Source organism: Typopeltis vanoorti, chromosome 11, assembly GCF_054136105.1.
Source record: "Typopeltis vanoorti isolate ZY-2024b chromosome 11, IOZ_Tvanoo_1.0, whole genome shotgun sequence".
In the NCBI taxonomy this organism is placed as follows: Eukaryota; Metazoa; Arthropoda; class Arachnida; order Uropygi; family Thelyphonidae; genus Typopeltis; species Typopeltis vanoorti.
In genome coordinates, this window is record NC_143559.1 from 102,404,049 (window position 1) to 102,421,948 (window position 17,900).

At 34.4% G+C, this 17,900-nt stretch overlaps 1 non-coding gene across 1 annotated transcript; it reads left to right on the forward strand.

The window, feature by feature from the left end:
• The first annotated feature begins 9,414 nt into the window (after window positions 1-9,414).
• On the forward strand, window positions 9,415-9,486 carry TRNAA-UGC (transfer RNA alanine (anticodon UGC)). The gene has a single exon. It is a non-coding gene; the product is annotated as a tRNA-Ala (tRNA).
• Window positions 9,487-17,900: the final 8,414 nt, after the last annotated feature.

The following is a 17,900-nucleotide window of genomic DNA, read 5'->3' on the forward strand; positions in this document are numbered from 1 at the left end:
TCTAGAAACCCAAGAAAAAACAGATCAAGTTAAATTGTCAAAAGAGTTTTCTACAGTTATTCAGTCGATAATCAATGAATTTTCTTCAAGATGTACGCAGTTCAGGCAATTTGCAGAGACATCAAAATGTATTTTGCATCCGGACACAACATCAATAGATAAACTCAATTTGGAGATTTTCGAGTGGCTGAATTTGGAAGATATAGAAATGCAACTAATCGATTTTCAATCTAGTTCTATATGGAAACAAAAGTTTGTCGATTTGAGAAATGACTTGGAAATAATGGAAAATGATCGATTATTGGGCGCAATTAAAAAGAATGCAGAAGAGGAAATATTGAGAACTTGGAATGCCATTCCTGAAACCTTTTGTTGTTTTAAAAAACTAGCGATGGCTATATTATCAATTTTCTCCTCTACATATACTTGTGAGTCATTATTTTTCGAAATGAATTTTATAAAAGACAGTTTAAGAAATAGAATAACTGATGAATCTAGTTCCGCGTGTGTATTACTAAAAGTGACAAAATATGAACCTGATATAAAGCATTTGACATCTAATGTACAACAGCAAAAATCTCATTAATAAATTGATATCGATAAATTAATAAAAGGCTGATATTGATTTGTATACGACAATGTGTATATGTCAAATTATTGATTTGTATACGACGATCAAATTATGAGTTCATTTTTATGAAATTCTATGTTAATTTTTAAACTTGTCTCAATAAAATTATGCAATTAATTTTGTATTAATTAATGTTAATTAATTAATTAGTGTTGTATTAATTAGTTAGTAACGTGCCCTGCACGTCACCAACTCGATTTGTAAACTTTTGGCACGTGGACATAAAAAAGGTTCGCCACCACTGGTCTAGTGTGTGAATCTCCCACAATGAGTCTTCGGACTCCATGGAGAGTCTCATCCAATAAAAACAACAATTATTATTAATGACGTGTAAAGAAATCTTTATTTGTTGTTTTGATAACAACATTATGATAATCCGAAACAATAATATCAACAAATCTTTGTTTATTATTTTTTAAAACGAAGACAAAGGATATTTCAAGTTTAACTTAAAAAAGCACGGTGTATAAGTAATAAGTATTTGTTTGTTTTTCAAGAAAGGAAGGTTAATCTTCTTGTGAAGGTTATTGTTGTGGAATGCGTCCAAACTAAACTACATCGACCTTAGCACAATGTACGTCTGAATTTTTTTTTTTTTTTTTGCTTTAATTTTGCTTTCCATGAACAAACCAGAATTGTATTTACATTTAGTTGTAAAGAATCTGTCCATTTATTTATTTTTTAAATAGACAAACAAAATTTCCATGGGAAAAAAATATATACAATACTTCCAGTGTCTGTTACAGATTCCCCCCCCCCCACACACACACACACGTACGCCAGGAGAAGTAATCACCATTTGTATCCACCCTTCTCCACATTCCAGTATATGCCGCTTTGCTATATACTGGAATGCTAGATTAAAGTCCACGGGATTCCGGAAACATATACCCCCCCCCCCTTCCTCACTGATTGTACTCATTGTAAAAGTTTGGAGAATTCATTCCTTAGTCTCATGCTCAGTCTTCCAACTTTTCGATAAGCCTTATTTCCGTGATGGATTTATTCATTGTTTAGGTGTCTGCCCTGCGGGGTTACACCTCTTGTACTAGTTTTGCGCTTCCGAAATTAGCTTTCCATCATTTCTGTGGACTGTTCAACGCTGCTCCAAGTTGCACCTCCCCTCCCCTCCCCCCAATACCAATTTAAAGAAGCTACTCCTAAAAGATCTTTAAGGTAATTTATTATTATTATTTTATCGTTGTAAATGCTTATTTATTTTTTGTTTATTTATTATTGTTATTTATTTTTGTTTATTATTATTATTACTGTTTATATTATTATTGTTTATTTATTTTTGCAAGAAATTTCCGAAAGTAATATTTTAACGAATGAAATAACTTCATTAACTGGAATTATAGTACGTCTTAAAGAAGTTTCTGAAAACTACGGGGAAAGGAAACTCCTATATATATATATATTTTTTTTTAATTATTTATTTATTTATTTAAAAGTTAATATAGAAATAATAAAATACTATCTATAACCAATCATGTAATAAGAAAAATACTGTAAAAGAAAACGAATCTGCAGTTGAAATTTTGAAAAATTATAAATATTAATTCGGCCTGTGAAACCTTATCAGAATGGACCAATAAAAGGCGAATATATTGATGCTTGGGCAAGCGATCATGGCTTCTATATGGTCCGCATTAGGTCAACTCGTAAATACCGGTGAGTGTATTCCCGAAAGCTCTCTGGTCAAATTTCGTACAAAACTTTCATTGTTTCTACATTCGATTTTGAAATACTGCTCGATTTAATATCCACTTGATCTATATAATAAATATTAATGTTTTCATAAATGCTATAATTAGTAAATAGTGCAAAGCTTTCGTAACTAATAAGTAGGTTTTGCTAGTCAATATCACTTAAAGAACATTTCACAAAAGAAAAAAAAAAAAAATCAGCCGTTTTATTTTATGGTCGCTGTGACACAGTGGCGCAGGGAGGGAGCCAAGGGCCCTAGCTCCCCCCCCGCAAAAAAAAAGAAAAAGTTAAAAAACACTAGAAAATTTTCCAAAATACTTTTCCTAATTAAAATTCATTTTTTATTTATGTTGTGTCATGTCTTCCATTTTTACACTACTTATGAATTAGGGGTGACATAGGTGAGAGAACCCTATAGCAGTGTTTCTCAACCTATGGTCCGCGATGATGGGACAGGTAGTCCACAGGCTTAAATTAACCAAATAAATCTATATATTTTAATTATCCAAACAAAACAAATTAAAATTGAATAAGTAAGTGAAAATTATTAAAATAAAATGAATACTTAAAAAAAAATAGCTGAAGAATGTTCATGGAATAAACATTCTGCCACTATTTTAATTTGTAGCGACAGAATAACGAGTAATAAAAGAGGGGGGAAGTGAAAAACAATATGGTTTTATTGCTTCCACCTTCCCTTGCTGTTTTGTCAGATTTGAAGACATGTGTTGTCGACATGACCACATTTCAACCAATTGCTTCTTGTTTATTGATTTTTATTGTTGAAGGGTTTCCTCCTTCAATCAAGGCTCAATATGTCTTCAGAAGTGCTAAGTAATACTTAAGACAAAATGTGTTGTGAGTTAACTGACCAACGTTCCTTCGAAAAATATAAAATAGAGTATTTATATATTTTTCGGAAATCGCTTTTTCCGAAATTGTTCAAAACGTTCTATTATCGAACACATTGCAACGTCTAGAAGTGTATAAAACACATTCACTCTAAATTTATCTTCTGGCGATTGTGGCGTTTCGTCATGAAGCTCGTAATCAAATTTCGTGTCTTCTTTCGTCGTCAAACTTCCGTACCAGCTTTAAATTCTTGTTCTCCATCCACCTCTTCACTCAGTTCTTTTGCTGTTTTTAGAACTTCTTTAAAATTTGTATCTGATCGATACTCTTTTAAGAATATTTTTAAGTTTTCGATAGATTCTAAAGCAAGTGTAATGTTCATATTTTTGTTTTGAAGCATTTTACTCACAGGGTTTATTCTGTTAAGTAAATCATGCAAGTTATAAGAGAGCAAATAAATGTTCTGTTTTACTTACATCAGGTGTGCAGTCTAAAATTATGGAATAATATTTAGAATTTAGAATTGATAATAAAATTGTATCCCTGATTGCATTACTTAAAGTTTATAATATTTCATTTTCGCTATCTTTACTCAAATAGTGTACGCTATTGTTTCGTTGTAGGGCCCTTTCAACATGATTTTCCATAACGGGATCAAACTTCGCAAACAGTTAGACTAATTTAAAAAAATTGCCGTTATTCCTTTCATATAATTTATCAGATGATCCGCGAAAAGCTAAATTGTGGCTGTCAAGTAATTTTACAATTTCAATCAAGCGTTTTAAAACACTCGTCCAATGTTTCTTTTCCATTTCATACATGCTTTGAGTCCGTCAATCAATAGTAGTTTTGTTTTTTAAATTTTTATCAAGTTCCTTCCATTTTAAGAAATTTTTCATGTGAATTAAACTAGTCTCATGTCTATGCAAAGTTTTACTTACATTTCTCCAATCGTTATAACCTTCTACAAGACTACTTGATTTAGTAGGTGCGAAAAGTTTGCAACAAAAGCAAAAAACAGAATTTAAAGTTTCGTAATAAATGAGCCATGTTCTTGGCACGAGCTCCCGTTTTCCATTTTTCTATTATAATACGTATCGTCAAATTTACGACCATATGTATCTCTGGGATATATTATATTTTTCTTCTGAACAGGCCCCATTTCAATTAAAAGAACTCGTAATTTTTCATCAATATTTCCCCATTCACCTGGATCTTCTAAATTTATGGAGACTAACAATGTCTCCATAAATTTAGATCTAAAGATCTCTGAATTTAGTTTCGTGGTCAACTACAACTAAATCTCCTAACTGTTTTTGACTTAAATCATGCGTCTTGTTATCTTGTTCAATAGTTGCAATAGTACTTTCATTCAAACTGGATGATGTGCACGGTTCTTCAACTCTGATTTCTGATGTATCGAGTTGGTTACAATCTGCATCAGAATATTTTAATATTTTAACAAATTTATTAAGAGCCCCAATTTGTTTCTTAATATCTGCTTCTTTCGTAGCATGACGCTTACGATTTTGTGCACCGAATAATTTTTTTTAAAATTTTATACCCACAATAAATTATTACACAACACGACACAGAGACGAAATAATAGTCTGCACTGCGCTACTATCAGTAGCCTACTGAGATGCGAACCATATGACTGGTTACAAATTAACTAGCAACAAATGTTTTGTACGAAAATTCGTTTCTGCGCATAAAAACCGTTCACTGTTTCACTTTAGATAGACTGCAGTAGACACAACATTCTGCAGACAAGCATTTAGCCTGCTCTCACTGCAAAATTGTAAACAGCCGGCTGATCAAAGAGGAGGAAATATACAATTGTTTAAAATTTTTATTCGGTGTATCCGGCCTTATTTATTTTAATATTAATCATTCTAAGAATTTTTTGGTTTTATGATAAAAATTTTGTTTCTTAAAAATGAACTTATGAACGTTCCCCGGCGGCGGCGCCCCCATCGTAGCGGCACCTGCTTCCGTCGGCCCTATCTATATATACAGCATAGTTTCTGTATGAGGGGATATGTGATTTATTAATTAGTGTCGTTTTTATCCCAGTTGTCTCTAATTGCACTATTTGTTGAGAAATATATTACACAGACTGCTTATACCTTATTCACTGACATAATATAAGCACTTGCTTTTGTTGCCTCTGCTATATAGTGGCTATTGGGGAGGGCGTGTTGTTTACCGTGGGAGAAAGTTACTATCGCCCTGCTCTGAACGTGTTTCAGCTTCTTTCCTTTGCGAGGTATATGTGAAACTTTTTAATTTCTTTTTTTTCGAAAAGTAAAATCAGGGGTGGGAGTTATATGTGAGTAAGTACGGTATTTCAATTATGGATAAGTACATTGGTACCTTCTTTAAATCGAAAAATATCTCGGATGACAGTGATAATACAAAACAAGTTTGTAATGACAGTTTGTGTGTAGTTTCTGAAGAGAAAAGGTCTGTAACGAATCCACAGAAACACAGAATTCCCATCAGTTGCATTGCGATAATATTAATACGCTGAACGAAAGGAAAGATTTGTTGATTTGCTGGACACTCGACCAGTGGATCGCATTTAAAGGTAAATACATTTGGTTATTTTGGTTATTTCGTAGGAACATTTTTCTGTTTTGTGACTTTTCTCTCTTTACGGTAATTATGCCTACATTATTGTGTTATTAGTCAACAATTGCTTACAGGTTTGAATGTGTATATAAAGTCAATATCAAAGCTTGATTACGAACGCATGATGAAAGGGACGGGGAGGTTTGGACCTTCCCCGGATAGTATTCAAAAGGTAAATACAATTGGTTATTTTGTATAGGGCCCCGAAACTTATTAGTTTAGAATTTAACCACTGGGAAAAGGTTTGTGTCCACCTCAAAACTCTGAAACAGAATTTGGAAACATTTTCCGAATAACTTTTTATAAGAAATTTCTGTGATTTCACGATCCATTTCAGGCTTGCAGTTACGAGAATGACCTTTTGTTATCGAAAAAAAAGAGCAGCTAATTGAGCTTTCAAGTGACAGTGGACTTAAAATGCAGTTCCGTGATCGTGGCTGGGCTCGATTCTGGATCTCGCCTTCAGTGAGAAGTGAATTTCTCGAATTATTTGAAGAAGTCGAAAATCGTCATGCAGTTTTCTACAAACCTATCTTTGCGAGAAAGATTTTCATCGCTCCTTCAAATAAAAACAAAATACAGAATTCGTCTTAGTGTGTGTGCCGATCTTCGACTGAAGTTGACCAATATTGAGCCAGATATCCAGCAACTCTGCAAGGTCGAGAAGCTCATCCATCTCATTAAAAGTAAATAGTAACATAATTCTATCATATTATTTATTGGCTTAATAAAAATTAAAACTTTGTTTTAATTTTTATCTACAAAATTAAATTTTTTTATCTATATATCCAGCCTGGTTGGCCGACTCTCCAGCCAAAAGGCTGCGAGTTCGAATCCCGCCGTGGGCATGGATGTTTGTGATTGTCTGTGAAAATACTAGTGGCAGTGGTCGGCGGTAGACAGCGTTGGTGTAGATGATGATGATTGTAGTTGTGGTTGGTGAAGACGGAGAGGTCTAGAGTAGGTGCACTTCCTCGATATGTCTTTGGACCACCTGGAGATGTTATGTGATAATAATCGACAAGCTTAATATGTTGATTGTGCATCACATAGTTTGAATTTGGCACTTGGAAATGCTATATCTGTGACAAATAAGAAATTGCATTGCATAATTGAAAAGGTACACAATTTCTTCAATACTCCTAAAAGACAGGACGTCCTTGTTGTTTATAATATTATAATATTAATATCTTTTAAGATTTATAATATCTTTATTTAGCTTGCAAAAAATATTTGCTTGCACCTTACCATTGTCTAAAATAATGCAAAAATCTGACAGTGACCTCTTAATTGCCCTAAATTCTGTTGATGATGTTGTGGCTCAATTAAATACCGTTCGTGAAACACCAGATTCTTCATTTAAAGAAATTTATGATGAAGCATGTATAAAAGCCAGTAATTTTAATATTGACATTTAAAAGCAAAGGACTTCATCAAAACAAACATTGAGGTTCAATGTTCCAGCCGATTCTGTAGAAGAGTATTTCAGGAGAACTATTTCATTCCATTTATTGACCAAATATTGACTCAACTTCAGGAACGTTTCACTCCGCACTGCAACATTTTGAAATATATTTTTTTTCTCTTCTACCAAATGGAAAAGATGCTCCAACGGCAAGTGCAATGGAAGATTTTCGTCAATTGTGTGAATTTTATGCCGGTGATTTGCTTTATACAAATCCAGCAATTTTGAACGCCGAATTCAAGTTGTGGTATAAGAAATTTGAAAAACCGTTTGCAATAGCTCCATGCAAAAATGCCGTTGATGCAGTTTCAAAGTGTGACAAAATGATATATCCTAACATCTATAACTTATTAAAAATATTTGCAACGCTTCCGGTAACATGCGTCAGTGAAAGGTCATTTTCTAACTTATGCCTTTTAAAAACCTATTTAAGCTCTACCATGACACAATCACGATTGAACCGACTGGCTTTGTTATATATATATATATACACACAGAGAGAGATTAATGTAACCACGACTGAAATAATTCAAGAGCTTTGTAAAAATAAAAGAAAACTGGATTTTATTCTTTAAATAAATTTTTATAATCACCTAATGAATTTTATTTAATGAATGAAATTTAACGAATTTGATTTGAACGGATAAAAATATTTTTAATGCAAATTCATTGTATTAAAAATATTTATATCCGTTCAACTCCCCCCCCCCCCAAGATTAAATCCTTGGTGCGCCACTGCTGTGACATATGCATTTGCTTCATCAAGATTTCATCTGTGTTTCATCCAAAGCTTTTCAGTTCGAATGAAATTTCACGAATGTTTGTGAAAGTTTTATGGTGGTCAATGGTTTTCATCGCCTGGTGTGAGATCGCATCTTGCTTAGTGGAAATTGGTGAAGTGGCGTGAAATAAGACCTCTTCTAGAACACCAGATCAATATTATCAGTTTGTCTGATTTATTCAACCGCCGTAAAGTGGGTTTAATATAATAAAACCCACTTTTAATCATTTAATTTTTTTAATTACGTTTAATTATAATTCAACCCATTTACTTTACCAGTTTTTTTTAATAATTATTAAATAATAAAACTAACTCCAGTGGCAACTTTAATCCTTTCAATGGGACAAACTACCTTAGGTTAAACGGTAGTATAAAAATATAGCTAACCAGAAAACAAAAATTCCCTTTTTAAAATTTTAGTAACACCGGCGTAATTTCTGAGAAAGTCAAATATTTCATTCAAACACGAATAATTATAAAACATTTATTTTTTTACATTTGCATAATAAATTACAAACCTGTGAAACATTTGTTTAAATTATTAAATACATATTTAGTTATACATATCCGATATGGGAGATAAAATTATGAAATTTAAAACTTCAATAATAAAAAGGTTATGAGAGGAATGAAATTTTTCCGCTAGGAAGAACTTTAAATTAAAGATCAATCGATAATACATGCCAAGAGACACATTTTGTTTAAACTTCCATTCTATTTTTTAATTATTGAAAAATTAATTATAGAATAGACCTATGATAAAAGTTAAAAAAGTATCCTCGTATCCCCCCCCCCCAAAAAAAAACATTTCGCTTAACAGGAAACACTGTTCTGATACGTACAAACGATACTCGGAAGGAAGTAAACCTGCACAAATCATTTGGCTTACAAAGCCAATACTACGCAGGCGTCAGTTTCGCTCATGTGCTCTCTGAACACGTTTACCATATCGAGCATTCACTTCAGAAATAGCAGACATGCTTTCAGAGAAAAATAACACAGAAAACGTGGTCTGTGGACTACGAAGCAACTAAAGTAACGAATAGAAGCGGCAAGCTTGGAGGGCAGGAAAAACAATTGTATCTCAACCAAAAAAAAAAAAAAAAAACATTTTATAAAATGCATATTTTCTTGATTCTCTTGAATTTGAATTTAAGAGATAGCATATATACGGCTCGTACCTTAACAAAAGGTATCCGTTATGTCAAGTACGAATATTACAATACTCACGCGTATGAATTTACAATAGGTTGTAAATTCATACGCGTAGGTGTATCTTTCGGCTTGCATTTTTGAGAGCCTTGATCCTTGTTGAGAACGCACATGAGGAAACGTGAAGTTGGGGATGTAGCTCAGTGGTAGAGCGTTCGCTTTGCATGTGAAAGGCCCCGGGTTCGATCCCCGGCATCTCCAGTTTTTTTTTTTTTTTTTTTTTTAAGCCTCCGCAGCGCAATTGGAAGAACGGCGGTACATTACACCCTTCGATTGAAAAAGGCCTAAGATCTTCGAGAGGATTCTTTATATGTTCTTTTTCAATTGAAGGTGAGTTAGCCAATCTCAAGCGGCGTTAGCAAGTGGAAACTCTGGTTTTTCATCTCGCGTTCAGAACAAATCGGCCATCAGAACACACGCAATTTACAGACAAAAATACTGTTGTTTGGTGATGGACTGTAGATGGTGTTGATGATGTGTGTGGTAGAAGAATTAAGTAGTAGGGGAAATGGTAAGGTGTGTAGCGGAGTAGAGTAAGGTAGGGTGCTCTCCCGCGATGAGTCCTTGGAGGTGTTACATATATAATAATAATAACAACAACAGCATAAGGTCAAGTAATGTGATATAACTTCAGAGGAGAGGAATGGAGAAAGTCATTTCTTGGGTGAAGTCATCGTAAGCAGGAGCCCACATGCTGATTTAAAAACAAATATATTTATATATTTATATATATAATATTAAAGAATGTTTGCCTTAATCTCAAAAAGTGTGATTTGTTATTCGTATATATTAATGTTTTTTTTTTTTTTTTTGAGTAATAAACATCCTTTCGACAGCTTAAACATCTTAATCATATCCCTCCTTTTTCTTCTATTTATAATTTGTTTTTATAAAAAAATGTTAATAAAACTCAAATGATTATAGTGAAAAGGTACATTACTGAATTGAATTAGAGAAGTGACAACTTAGTCATAGTTATATTTGTCTTTGATTACGTGTATTTTCTGGCTTGTTTGTTTGTTTATTCGTGGAGTAAAGTTGATGCAGTAATGAAAATTAGCCTTGGTTACTTAGGCATCAATTAATTTTTTTTTAAAAAAATCATATTACTGTTAGGGTATGGACTGATCGGACTTGTTCTCAGGGAAGGATGCAGTAGTATGATGTTAGCTTCATTTTTATTAATTTCTTATTTTTCTTGCTTCTGGTACTCACACTTTTTTTTTTTTTTTTCTGATATGAAAGCTCAAGCTCAAGTTTAACTTCTAAAAATTCATATTGTAAGAAAGGGGGGGGGAAGGGAGAACAAGAAGTATTTTTTGCATACTCCTGGCTTATTAATAGCTTAGTCCAATTGTAATACTCGTACATGGTATGAATAATTCACGTACTTGTTTAGTATTCAACGCCTCGTCAGGGCAAGCACGTGCTTTAACACAGTACGTGAGAAGCATCAGACGAATGAGGTGACATGGCCTGTACCTGATGATTAGTGTAATGATTCCAGAGGTCAGACAGAAGTTAATGCGAAAGCGATATATAGTAATTTGATAAAAGAATAAAACGTAACAAGTGTGGTTGTTGAGTGACCACTACACCCACATCTCGATTAAATTGATGAAGCGTATGCAATTTGTTTCTTTTTCTTTTTCTTTTTCTAGTCCAATTGTAATACTCGTACATGGTATGAATAATTCACGTACTTGTTTAGTATTCAACGCCTCGTCAGGGCAAGCACGTGCTTTAACACAGTACGTGAGAAGCATCAGACGAATGAGGTGACATGGCCTGTACCTGATGATTAGTGTAATGATTCCAGAGGTCAGACAGAAGTTAATGCGAAAGCGATATATAGTAATTTGATAAAAGAATAAAACGTAACAAGTGTGGTTGTTGAGTGACCACTACACCCACATCTCGATTAAATTGATGAAGCGTATGCAATTTGTTTCTTTTTCTTTCTTTCTTTTTTTTTTTTTAAATTTATTTTAATACTTAAAATAGAATGAAAAGGAATGAGACTGTTTTTCATATAATAAATTGCGTGTTGAGTGTTGGAACGTCATGGAAGAGCCAAGTAACACTTTAAAAATAGAAGTAATAATCCTGAATAATAAAAAAATAAATAAATAAAAAAGAAAATATGTCATTAGGGCATTTATCCCACTAACGTACTAAATGGAGGAAAACAGAATTTTTCTTGGCATGCGGTTGTGCTTTTATTCCCGTACATACTCTAGCCAACGTTTAGAATCGAACCATGTAAGAGAGGATTGATATCAACATGGAAATGGTCGGAGACAACCAGTGCTTTTCACATTATAATTATTATTTATTACCTCCATGTTTTTATTTATTACCCCCAGATTTCTAGAGATGAGTTCCACAACTCATCTCTAGAAATCTTTCCCCGCAGGGCCGTCCGTACTTATGGACAGGCACACGAGGCTCTAGGGGAGGGAACGGGCCTGAAAAATTACGGCCACAATCAGGTGAGACCTTGGAGCACTGTAGCCCCTTCGGCAAAGTGTAAGTGCGGCCCTGCTTCCACGTTACCGTTTACTACACAGTGAACGGTAAACTAAACATGCAGTTTAGCTAACTTCTGTTTTTTTTTTTTTTTTTTTGGAGGAGGGGAGAATTGCATTGCCGTCTCTTGGACGGCCGTATGGTCACTTCCATACTTCATAGGGTGAAGTTTCTGCTAGACGAAGAAGTGGTAAAGTCACAACTTCCTTTCCACAGAGAACAGGTAGAATCAGTACCGTCGACAGGGTGTAGCATAGAGGCAGCCTGACTCACGGCGCGGCTAATAAGGGCGTTTGTTCAGCCATATTCCGGTAGGCGCCGTGCGGAAATAAGTTTTTCCAAGCTTAAACTGATTAAAAATTATTTGCGATCAGCAATGACCCAAGAAAGATTGGTTGGTCTAGCCACTATATTGATAGAGGCGGACATAGCTTATAATTTAAATTTAGAAGAGCTTAAAAACAGTTATTGTGCGATATCCCAGTAGAGCAAATATTTAATTTATATTATTATGTAATCATTCTGCATTAATGTTTCTCTTGTAATAAAAACAAAATATCAATTGGAGATTTTGTTATATTTTTGTCTTATAATCATCAGGGGCAATATTTAATTGTTTGCCTCAGAAAGCGATCTAATATGGCGACGACCCTGAAAATAATCACAACATCCATGCCCATTGTAGGATTCGAGCTCACAGCAGTTAGTGGAGAGCGACTACACTATCCACTCGGCCACCCAGGGCGCAATACAAAGTTCATTATTATACTCCTATGTAATAAAATTTCTATATGCGATCTGATCTCAGACGACCATCTCACCCCTTAACATTTCGTCCTTGTTATTTTCGTCAGGGAGGTACACTGCACACTCGCCACATCCTTGTTATGGCACCCACCCTTATGTTTTCTAGTCGATTTGTTTGTTTTGAAGAAAAACCAGCAAAAACGGGTAACAGCAAAAAAAAGAAAAAAGAAAAAAGCCGACTCCACGATAGCGAAATTGATGTTAATGAAATCATGAGGCCGTGAAGTGGGTGACTATAAATCGTAACTTATGATTATCATAAGCATTTTTGCTTAGCAGTTTACTGTGTAAAATTAACAAATAAGTTGCAGTTTACTATGATGGAAACTGAACATTGGATTTCCATGGATCAACCAAATGCAGAAGAACTGGGGTACAATAAACTCTGGGCACATTGAGTGTGCAAGGATAACACAGTTGACTTGTGTGATCATTATTTGTTAACTGCGCGTGTTCTCTGGTCGATTTTCCTATTTTGCAGGATGAAAATACGAGTTTCGGAATTTTTTTTATATCTTTTGTAACATGAATACATCCATGTTACAAAAGAGAACGCAGTATTTTCACCAGCAAATCGCAATTGGGGACGAAAGTTGACTATGTGAAATATCGTTACCTGCTTCACCGAGAACAAAAAAAAAAAAAAAAAAAAAAAGTTGCAAATAACAACACTAGCCTTTGCAGTGAAGCTAACCCTTCATAACGCAAATGGGAGGAATTTTTGTAGATTTTTTTTCAATGGAAGGTGAGTTAGCCGATATCCTACGGAGATAGCAGTGTGTGAATCCAGCATAAACGCAAATCGAGGCGAGAACATATACAGTCAATTAACAACCAAAAATACTATTATTAGGCGGTAGATAGCAACGATGATGTAGTGTAATTGTCTCTCGCGCGCGATGAGTATTTGAACTCAATGGAGATGTCCACAAAAAAAGTTATGCTCCAGAAATAGTTAAAAATTGTTATTGTGCCAAACCTTTATTTTTTACGTACATAGAATATAGTAAACACATGGAAACTTTCGAAACATAATTTTATTTTGAAGAGAAAAATAAGTTAAGTTTTTTGCGTGTTTAGATTTGGTATTAGATTACGCAAGGAAACAAGACAATTTCAGTTACTTCCACACAGACTTGTGCCTCAACTGCTGATACAGTTACTATGAAGACCAAGGATCAAAGCCTTCCAGAAAGTTCTTGGTATAAGAAATTGTGGTCAAAATCAGTAGCAAGGGCGTAAGGTTGATAATGCTTAGCGAGTGGAGAAGGATTGGAATGGGTTGCCAGAGTCAGTTGTAAGCAACGATGATGTAGTGTAATTGTCTCTCGCGCGCGATGAGTATTTGAACTCAATGGAGATGTCCACAAAAAAAGTTATGCTCCAGAAATAGTTAAAAATTGTTATTGTGCCAAACCTTTATTTTTTACGTACATAGAATATAGTAAACACATGGAAACTTTCGAAACATAATTTTATTTTGAAGAGAAAAATAAGTTAAGTTTTTTGCGTGTTTAGATTTGGTATTAGATTACGCAAGGAAACAAGACAATTTCAGTTACTTCCACACAGACTTGTGCCTCAACTGCTGATACAGTTACTATGAAGACCAAGGATCAAAGCCTTCCAGAAAGTTCTTGGTATAAGAAAGTGTGGTCAAAATCAGTAGCAAGGGCGTAAGGTTGATAATGCTTAGCGAGTGGAGAAGGATTGGAATGGGTTGCCAGAGTCAGTTGTAAGCACTCAGTTGGCGAATGAATTTAAGCAAGTACGACAAGTATCGTGCAAATGATCATTGGTGCTTGGTGAAATGTGAGTGACCTCATGGACTCCATGCAGGTCCACAGACTCATCGCGGGAGGCTCACACAGTATGATAGTTATTGTGTCAGTCACCCATATAATAATCAAAATATCATGTCGTCTCCTGAGTCATCACTTTAGGAGTGCAAGCCATTAGTTTACCATTATGGTAACTCTGTATAACGCTCCTTCCCATGGGCGAAAAATGGATGGATAACTAGGTTGTATTGGATCTTAATAATATCGTAATGGTATAGTACGCCCACAGATACGAGATCCTTCGACACTTCTGCGCATGTCAAAAGAAAGAGAATGCATTCCGATAATAGATTATCGGAATCTTTTATGATCATTGTAGTTTTAAAGTGGTAACTATTTTGCTTGTATAACAGTTAGAAAATTTTACATATAAAGCACGTGATTTCGCGTTTGGTGACCGATTCGTACATCGCCTTATTTCTTTCACCCCTTCAACATGAATTGATTCTTCTTGGCACTCTGCCAACGACAGCTCTCGCTTATGTGGTTGGACTATACTTTGTATATACATGTATTGCAAAATACTTTCAGCGGGTTTAACAGATATGAGAGATTAGATTTTTTTTTTTTTTTTTTTTTTTTTTTTTTTTTTTTTTTTTTTTTTTTTTGCTTGGAGAGTAGCAAATGAGTGAGAATAATTGCAAGAGGCGGTCGAAAGTGCTATGACAGTAAATAAGTTTAAGGAGAAATATTATTATAATTATTATTACATTAACTCTTCTGCAGTCAAAGACTCATTGAGGATGAGAGAAAATTTATACCATTAATATTATACATTTTATCATTTTTATGTAAATATTACAAAATCCACAGATTTGTCATGGAAATTCGCTCCTGCCCGCAGCATATCTCTCATACTGAAGCTTAAACTCATTCACACTTTTAGCATTCGCAAAGAATTCATCATCGCAAATACAAGTTTTCACGTAAATAAAATAAAATAAAATAACAAAATAAAAGATAGCATTCCATCGCGATGAATCTTTGGTCTCCACGATGGTTCCTGTATAATAATAATAAGAAACATAATAATTATTATATTTGATGTTTAAAACGTACCGCTTATCCTGTGCTGTTAATATTGCAATAGGTAGTATTAATTATTATTGCTATTCCGTTATAAATACTTAAAGATAATTTGTAAATGTCAGTTTTAATGCTGAAAACGTATAACAATACTGTATTACACAAGATTATCACTGTTCCGAGAAATCACTTCCCCCCAAACGCCCCACCGACAGGTAATTAAGCATGAAATCATGCCTCAATTTTTGGCTGAAATATTTACTTAGGAAATAGGTTTGAGAGCTCAACTGTGCATTTATTATTATACATCTCCATAATTAAATTAATTTAGTTGATGAGAATGTCATCATACATTTACCAGGCGCCATTAACAAAACAGTTGAAACAAAACAATGAAAATAATAAAAAGCTTAAAACGTTTTCTACAAAATGACAGTAAAATAAAGAACGGAAAAGATTTAGAAGTGTTTTGAATTAAATTACAGAAACAAAAGAATGGTTGATTTTAAGAAAATGACATAAACCGACCAAGAAAGTGTTTCTCTGAGAATTCTCAAGAGCCTGAAAATTCTAGGAAATCCGATGGGATTTAGAATTGTAATATAATCAACTTAGTTAAGGTATCAGGATTAAAGCGCTTCTCAGATGTATCACTCACTACAGAACTTCCAAACTAAGCTTATAATTTAAAACAAAAATAAATAAAATCGATCACATGGAACTTTGGGAATACACGTCGATTGGAGCAACATAAAAAAGCACATATTTCAATGCACGTCTTTATTTTCTTTTATGAATTAAATTGAGTAATTTATGGCTAACGTTTAAACATTATCCGTAACCTTAAAATTATTTAAATTGTAAATTGCATTAATTTAATAGAAAAATGGGAAGAAAACAGTAACTATAATATTTCCAAAATACGAAGCGAAAGCTGTTCGCTATTGTCATAAATTTCGAAGATATTAATCGATTAACTGAGATTGATCAAAATTTGTGCTTTATTGAAATCCACTCTGTTAAATGTTAGAGCTTTGTGCACACAACTGGATGCCGTGCATTATTGTTTATGCTCATTTTCTAAGCGTGCAAAAATTTTCGATAATGTCGGGAAAGACGGTCACTGATTAGTCGATTTAATTGGTTACCGACCATATATTTCGAAAGAGACTTGCAAAAATGTAACAACAGCATCACGCCATTGAAGAAGCCAGGAAAAAACCCTCAACTCCCCGAAAGCTTCAGAACCTATCAGCCTGTTGTCCAATCTCGGAAAGGTGACAGAGAAAGTGATCCTCACAAGGCTTCAAGCAGAAACGGATAAGTTAGGAATTTTGCCCAACGAGCAGTTTGGCTTCCGCAAGGCCCATAGAACAGTTCAACAAGTACATCGACTAGTAGAAATCATTACAAAAGGCTATAATTGGAAACTCCATACAGCTGCCATCTTCATCGATACTGAGAAGGCGTTTGACAAAGTATGGCATCAAGGCCTTCTTTACAAACTCATAAAATTTAACTTGCCAATCAAGTTAATAAAAATACTCCACTCATACCTGAAAGACAGATATATGCAGGTTAGGGGCGGCAAAACGATTTCGTCTAGACGTAGGGTCTTGGCAGACGTACCTCAGGGCTCTCATCTGGCCCCTCTCCTGTTCTCAATCTATGTAGCAGACATCCCTCTGAACAACATTCACTTCATTATATGAGGATGATACTGCATTAATGGCAAGATCTCTGAGCCCAAAACTGGCAACTAGAAGATTCAAAGCAGTATACATATACTGGAAAAGTGGCTGGCAGACTGGACCCAAGTAAACCTCCAGAAAAGCTCAGCCATACTGTTTTCTAGAAAGAAAATCCATAATGTGGAGGACATTCATCTTTTGGGAGTCAAGATTCCATGGTAGACTGAAGTCAAATATCTTGGAGTGATTCTTGATAGAAAACTCCTATTAAGCAATCATAAGACACATTGCCTCGAAGACATCCAAAGTAATTGTGCAGCTCTACCCTGTGATCAACAGAAAAAGCAAACTGGATACACAAACAAAGTTAATAATTTACAAGATGGTAATAAGACCAATCATCACTTACGCATCCCCTGCATAGAGCCATACTGTGAATACAAATATTCAAAAACTGATTACAGAACAAGCCTGAGGATGATTCTAGATGCCCCTTGGTTTATTAGAAACTCCCAGATCCATAGAGAAGTCAACATTCCTTACATCTCTTCCCTTCTCCTAGATCTAGCTGAGAAGTTCTTTACCAAGACAAGCAACCACCCAAACCCGTTGATCAAGGAAGCTTCGGAATATAATGAAGCGGAAAGCTACAAATATTAAAGGCCCAAGTCAATCATACGTCAAGCTAAACACAAAAATGTAACAGTAAAGAATGTATATT